We start from the raw sequence: 8,011 nt of genomic DNA on the forward strand, positions 1-8,011 counted from the left end.
GATAATATTAGAATAAGAATATATTATGCACAATAATAATAAACCATAATAAAAATGAAAAAACACCATCTGATGGTTATTAACATTAGCATCATGATAAATAGTCTTATAGACTTTTTAAGGTAAGTTGATAGGTAGGTAGGTAACTAAATAGATAATTTTAAACAAAAACAAATCTTACTGTTATATTGTTTCAAGCTTTGTATTTATCACTTAATGTATCTTAAACATACTCTATATCCACAAATGTTATGCACAATATCATTTTTAGTGGTTTAATGTTATTCTACTTTATAGATTTATCATAATTTATGTAACTATTATTTATATTTTTGCATATTTGGTAATTTCTATTTTCACTTATAAATGTAACATTTCAATAATTAATCTTGTTGCTAAATTTTGTGACCATTTTCTTAAGTGATTTCTTAAGATACAACTTCTAGAAATGAAATTTCTAGATTAATGGGTATATATACTTTTAATGCTTTTTTAATAAATTGGAAATTACTTTCCTTATTTTATCAATGTATACATCTTCTATCCAGATAAAAGGTCCCAATTATTTCAACCTCACCAATGTCAAGTATATTAGCATTTTAATCATTGTCAATGCAATAGCTTAAATTTTTTTATTTAGTAACTTACTTTTCTTTAAATACTGATGATGTTGAACACTTTTAAATGTTTTGAGGACAAGTGACTTGTCATTTGTCTCCTACTGTTATTTCTATTCAGTATATCTTTTTCTTGTTGCTTTGTAAAAGTACTTCATATACTAAGGAGTTAAATTTTGCTCTACATGTTTAAACCATATCTATCATGTTAAAATGTATAAACTGGATGTCACTTTGTCTTTTACTCTGTTTTTATTAATCAGGAAAGAATGCTGAATTTTCAGTCTATTTAGATGATAATGGTTTCTTCCCTAAATGATATGTTAACATGCGCAATTGTATGAGTTGATTTCCTAAAATTGAGATATCCTTGTATTCCTGCAATATACTGTCTTTGGGTGTGTCACATCAATCTTATATTTAACTACCAAATCTGACTTATTGATATTTATTTGTGCCAATATTTGCAAGTTCATAAAATTAAAAGTTTATCATTTTCTTCTCTGTTAGCCTTACTTTAGCATTATGATAGTTTTCATAAACTTGGGAGTTTCCATGTAATTGTGGTTAGTGCTTATGTTAGCATTATGTCCCTCAAAATGTTGGAAGCTTGATCCCCAGTGTGGCAGTGTTGAGAAGTCCAGAGGGAGGTATTAGGGTCATTGGGGGTATCACCCTCGGAAAACAATAGGGATTGTCTTTTGGAGTGAGTTACTTATCTTACAATGAGGGTGTTATAAAGCAAGACCACCTCCCATCCGTTTTGCCCCTTCTGCAAAGCCAATTCCCTTTTTGTTTCTCTAACATATTATGATACAACCAGAGAGCCATAGCCAAAGTACTCAGCCTCAGGTATTTGGTTATGGCAAAAGAAATAGACTATAGCTCTGTAGTATAATTTGATATCAGGAATTATAAAGACATGAGCATTGTTCAATATGGCTTTCACTAATCCGGGTCTTTTTTTCTTCCATATGGATTTTAGAACTGTTTTTTTTTTTCCTAGTTCTGTGAAGAAAATCATTGATATTTTGATGGGGATTGGGTTGAATTTGATATCACTTTTGATAATATGGCCATTTTTACAACGTTATTTCTACCTATCCATAGAATATCTTTCAATTTTCTGAGGTTCTCTTCAATTTCTTTCTTCAGTATTCTATAATTTTCATTAGAGAGGTCTTTCACCTCCTTGGTTAGATTTATTCCCAAGTTTTGTTGTTATTGTTTGAAGCAATTGTGATTAGAATTGTTTTTGATTTCTTTCTCAGTAGATTCATTATTGTAGTATAGGAAAGCTATTGTTTTTTATATATTGATCTTGTATCTTGCTACATTGCTGAATTTATTTATCAGTTCTAGAAGACTTCTGGTGACGTTTTTTGGGATCTTCTAAATATAGGATCATATCATCAGCACACAGATAATTTGACTTCTTATTTTCCTATTTATATACCTTTAATTTCTTTCTCTTATCTGATTGCTCTGGCCAGAGTTTTAAGAACTATATTAAATAGGAGTGGATAGAGTAGACATCCTTGTCTTGTTTCTGATTTCAGAGGAAATAAAACGTTTTCAGTTTTTCTCCATTCACTATGATGTTGGCTTGGCTTTGTTACAGATAACCTTTATGATTTCTAGGCAAGAGCTATAGTAACAAAAACAGTATGGAACTGGAAAAAAAAAAACAGACATGAAAACCAATGGAATAGAATAGAAAGCACAGTCAATCTATATAAAGAGAGTCATTGATCCTTGACAAAGTTGTCAAAGTATACTTTGGAGGAAAGAGAGCCTTTTTAACAATTTTTGCTGGGAAAACTGGATACCCCCACGTAAAAGAAGGAACTAGATCCCTCTCTCTCTGAACAAACAAACAAAAAAAGTACATCAAAGACCTAGGAATTAGACCAGAAACACTGTAACTTCTAGAAGAAAACATAGGACCAGCACTCCAAGATATTAGCACAGGCACAAACTTACTCCTAAAGCTCAAGAATTAAAACCAAAAATCAGTAAGTGGGATGGCTGCAAATTAAAAAGGTTTTTTTTGCACAGTAAAAGAGACAATTAAAAGCATGAAAAGGCAGCCTACAGAGTGGTAGAAAAAATCTTTGCTAACTATTCTTCCAATAGGAGCTCAATATCTGGAATATATAAAAAATTAACACCAAGTAAATAAATAAATAAACAACCCAGTCAATAAATGGGCAAATGAACTAAACAGACATATATCAAAAGAAGAAATGCAAATATTTGAAAACAACGTTCAACATCCTTAGAAATCAGAGAAATGCAAATCAAAACTGCACTGAAATTTCATCTCATTCCAATTAGAATGGCAATCATCAAGAATGTAAATAATAGAGGACAGTCCTACCCATCCCTGCGGAGCCCAGGCAGACCCAGGACTGACCACCAGGCCAAGGACCATGCCCACACGTGACAGCACTGCATCTCCAAACAGGCACCCAAAGCCATTCTTCGACTTGCCCTTTCAACTCCATATCTAAAAGTGGTTGCCACCATCTTGGGACACCTCCAATGCCAACTCAGCTGCCACCACTATCTTCAGTTGGGGCAGCTTCTATCTTGCAACACTGGCCAGTGGCTGGAAGCCCAACACCAAGGTACTTACAGGTTTGACGCTACCCGCCACCAACTCTGGACATGGTCACTTCCATCTAGGGACAATAGCCAGGACCTGGAAGACCATCACCAAGGTTCCTACAGGCGTGGGTACACCAGAGATATCCCTGCTAGGTGTACTAACAGCCATCACTTTGTTGCAGAAGCAGGGGAGAGCCTTGCACCAAGCCAACATTATTCTAAATGGAGAAAAATTGGAGGCATTCCCTCTAAGAACAAGACAAGGATGCCCTCTTTCACCACTCCTATTCAACACAATCCTTGAAACTCTAGCCAGAGCAATTAGATAAATGAAAGAAATTAAAGGGATATGAATAGGAAAAGAAGAACTCAAACTATCACTATCTGCCAATGACATGATTCTATACTTAGAGGACCCAAAATACTCCACCAGAAAACTTATAGAATTAATAAATGAATTTAGCAAAGTAGCAGGATATAAAATTAACACCCATAAATCAAATGCATTTCTATACATCAGCGATGAACCCTCAGAAAGAGAAATTAGGAAAACTACCCCATTCACAATATCCTAAAAAAAAAAAAAAAACATAAAATAACTTGGGAATCAACCTAACAAAAGAGGTGAAAGACCTATACAATGAAAACTACAGAACACTAAAGAAAGACATCAAAGAAGATCTTAGAAGATGGAAAAATTTCCCATGTTTTTGCATAGGAAGAATTAATATTGTCAAAATGTCCGTACTACCAAAAGCATTATACAGCCTTAATGCAATTCCAATTAAAGTCCCAACAACATTCCTCATAGAAATAGCAAAAACAATCATGAAATTCATTTGGAAAAATAGGAGACCCAGAATAGCCAAAGCAATCCTTAGAAAGAAAAGTGAAGCAGGAGGCATCACAATGCCAGACCTTAAACTAAACTACAGAGCTATAGTAACAAAAGAGTATGCTATTGGCACCAATATATATATGTAGACCAATGGTACAGAATAGAAGACACAGAGACAAACCCATATAAAGACAGTTATCTAATACTAGACAAAGATGCCAAAACAAAATACATTAGCTAAAAGATAGCCTCTTTAACAAATGGTGCTAAGAAAACTAGAAGTCCATATGCAACAAAATGAAATTAAACCACTATCCCTCACCATGCACAAAGCTCAATTCAAAGTGGATTGAAGACCTAGGAATTAGACCAGAGACTCTGCACCTAATAGAACAAAAAGTAGGCCCAAATCTTCATCATGTCAGACTAGGCCCGACTTTCTTAATAAGATTCTTAAAATTCAAGAAGTAAAATCAAGAATCAATAAATTGGATGGATTCAAACTAAAAAGCTTCTTCTCAGTAATGGAAACAATCAATAACATGAAGAGATTGCCCACAGAGTGGGAGAACATCTTTACTACACACACATCAGGTAGAACACTAATCTCCAGGATATATAAAAACTCAAAAAACTTAACACACAAACACAAAAAATAGCTCAATCAATAAGTGGGCTAAGGAATTGAACAGACACTTCTCAGAAGAAGATATACAATTGATCCACAAAATCTGAAAAAATGTTCAACGTCTCTAGTAATTAGAAAAATGCAAATCAAAACTACTGTAAGATTTCATCTCACTCCAGTCAGAATGGCAATTATCAAGAATACAAGCAATAATAAGTGTTGGCAAGGATATGGAGAAAAAGGTACAGTCATACATTGTTGATGGCACTGCAAATTGGTGCAACCACTATGGAAAGCAGTATGGAGATTCCTTAGAGAACTTGGAATGGAACCACCATTGACCCAGCTATCCCACTCCTCAGTATATACCCAAAGGACTTAAAATCAGCATACTATAGTGACACAGCCACATCAATGTTCATAGCAGCTCAATTCACAATAGTTAAACTGTGGAACCAACCTCGATGCCTTGATGAATGGATAAAGAACTGTGATGCATATTACACAATGGAATATCACTCAGCTTTTAAAAGAGAATTTAAAAATGACATTTTCAAGTAAATGAATGGAGTTGGAGAATATCATGCTAAGCAAAGTAAACCAATCCCCAAAAGACAAAGGCTGAATGTTCTCTCTGATAAGTGGATGCTGATCCATAAGGGGGTGGGCATGGGGAGAATGGAGGAACTTTGATGGGGCAAAAGGGAAGGAAAGAAGAGGAGGCAGCATGGAGGTAGTAAAGATGGTGGAATGAGATGAACATCATTACCCTAGGTGCATGTATGACTGCACATGTGGTGCAACTCTACATGGTGTACAGCCAGAGAAATGAAAAGTTGTGCTCCATTTATGTCCAATGAATTGAAATGCATTCTGCTATCACGTGTAACTAATTATAACAAATTTAAAAAATAATAAAATGTTGATGGAGAGAAAAAAGAAAGAAAGAATGCATATAAATAATAAATGCCAGTGAGGATGTCAGGGGAAGTGTATACTCATATATTGTTGGTAGGACTGAAAATTAGTACAACCACTTTGCAAAGCAGTATGAAGATTCTTCAAAAGACTAGGAATAGACCCATCATTTGACCCATTTACCCAACTCCTTGGTATTTATCCAAAAGAACTAAAATCAGGATATTATAGTGATAGATGCATACCAATGTTGATAGAAGCACAATTCACAGTAGCCAAATTATGGAACCAGCCTAGGTATTCCTCAATAAATGAATAGATAAATAAAATATAATATGTATACACAATGGAATATTACTCAGGAATAAAGAAGAACAAAATTGTTTCATTTGCTGCTAAATAGATGGATCTAGAGAACATCATACAAAGTAAAATAAGCCAGACTTAGAAAGTTAAGGGTCTAATGTTTTTTCTCATGTGCAGAAACTAGAGAGAAATAAGGAATTTAAAAAAAAATAAACTGGATCTTATGAAAACAGAAAGGAGAACAGTGTAAGAGAGGAAGAGGATTAATGGGGTGGGAGGAGGAATGGGAATAAAGAGAAACTGCAGAATGAAATTGACCAGATTATTGTACATGCATATATGAATATATTATAATGAATTCCACTCCAATAATATATATAAATGTAATACACCAATTAAACACTAAATTGCTAGTAGGAAGACCAACAAAACAGAGGAAGGGGATCAGAGAGAGGGAAGAATGAAGAGAAGTAATTAGAGAAATGCAAATCAAAACTATTGTAAGTGGGTAGAACTGGGATTGAAATGGAGCGAATCATGTTATACGCATGTACGAATATGTCAAAATGAACCTCACAATTATGTAAAAGTACAATGCAGTAATAAAGACATACATTTAAAAATAGATTAATACAGTTAGTTTATTTTAAAATAATTGTATTTTGTTTATAAAATTAATTCATACACAGGTTTTTTAAAAAGACTCCTAAGAAGGGTGCAAATTAAACAAAAGATCCCCTCTTCCCATGCATCTCTAGCCCATGCCTATTTACTGACCACTTTGCCCACTTCTAGTTTTAGTTAGGGTGGTGATTACTGCTGCAATTAAGAAATGTGCTTGCATCTCTCTTTGTGAATTGATCAATTCAAAAAGGTATAAAATATCTCCTTTCATAAAAGACGGGCAGTTTAGAGCACTTTTACTCAAACCTCTCTCCACTTCCTGAGATGCCAGTTAACTTCTCTGTATCAATTGCATTGTTTTTCATGACTCTCACAAATCTACTTAAACAAGGCTTACTCATTGATTGTGGGTTCTGTAAGATAAATTTAGAGTTTCCATGTTTCCTTCCACCACTTCTCCCTTTACTCCCAATGTCGGTCATCCATATAGCTATTTGTCTGCTGTCAGGATTCGTGACATTTGCATTTTTGTTCTTCAACCAAATCAAGATTTGGATGCTTTGACTATAGGTTAATTCTAAACATGAAAAAAAATCAAAACAAGATGTCTACAATGATATGATCATGTAAATACCTTGAACAATGGTATTCCACCAAGGATCCTTCTCAGGCAGATATTCCAAGTTATGCAGAAATCAGTTCATGGTACTCAAGCTATCAGAGAAGCCCCCTGGTCCACCTGTTCTGTATGCAGTCTTCTAGCTGACCATCCTGATTGACAACCCCTGCTGTCTATATCTGCCGGCTCAGCGCCTTTATACATGTGAAATCACTTCTCACCTCCATGGACCCCTGGCTTATGTGCACTGCAGGCAGCAGTTCACTATTTCCTGTGTCCTGCATTATCAATGTATAAGAATATTAAGATATTTTCTGCTTTCAAAATACTTGTCAAACTGATGGCACTTAGATTGCTTTCAGAGTGTACATAGATGGACTCTTATTCATGTATGTTCACTGTTGTCTCAATGAAATACTTAGTTTCAGCTTACCATCTTGATCCAGAAGCTTCTCTGGAATTATCTATTCACTCACAGTTAATCTCTAGTCTTCATTTGTCTTTAATCTTCTTGTTTGGATCCTTCTTTTTGTCCTCTTTCTCTCAGATTATTAATGTTGGAACATCCCACATTCCTTGGGCAACATCTCTCTTCTATCTATACTCACCCTTAGTGGTCTCATCTGGTATAAATCACCTGTATGCTGAAATTTTTATCTTTATCTCAAATCTCTCTCCCCAATAGCCTACTCACATGTTTAACTCCTTATTGTGAGTGAGAGCGTGAAATTTTCTGTCCAGTTTGAGTGCCCATTGCAATAACTGGGTACTGCTGGTTTAGGTACTTATTCTCAAGAGGGTAGATCGTGCCTCTTTTAACAGCTTCCAATAACTTCACCTGTTTTATTACA

Source organism: Marmota flaviventris, chromosome 13 (assembly GCF_047511675.1).
Source record: "Marmota flaviventris isolate mMarFla1 chromosome 13, mMarFla1.hap1, whole genome shotgun sequence".
NCBI lineage: Eukaryota > Metazoa > Chordata > Mammalia > Rodentia > Sciuridae > Marmota > Marmota flaviventris.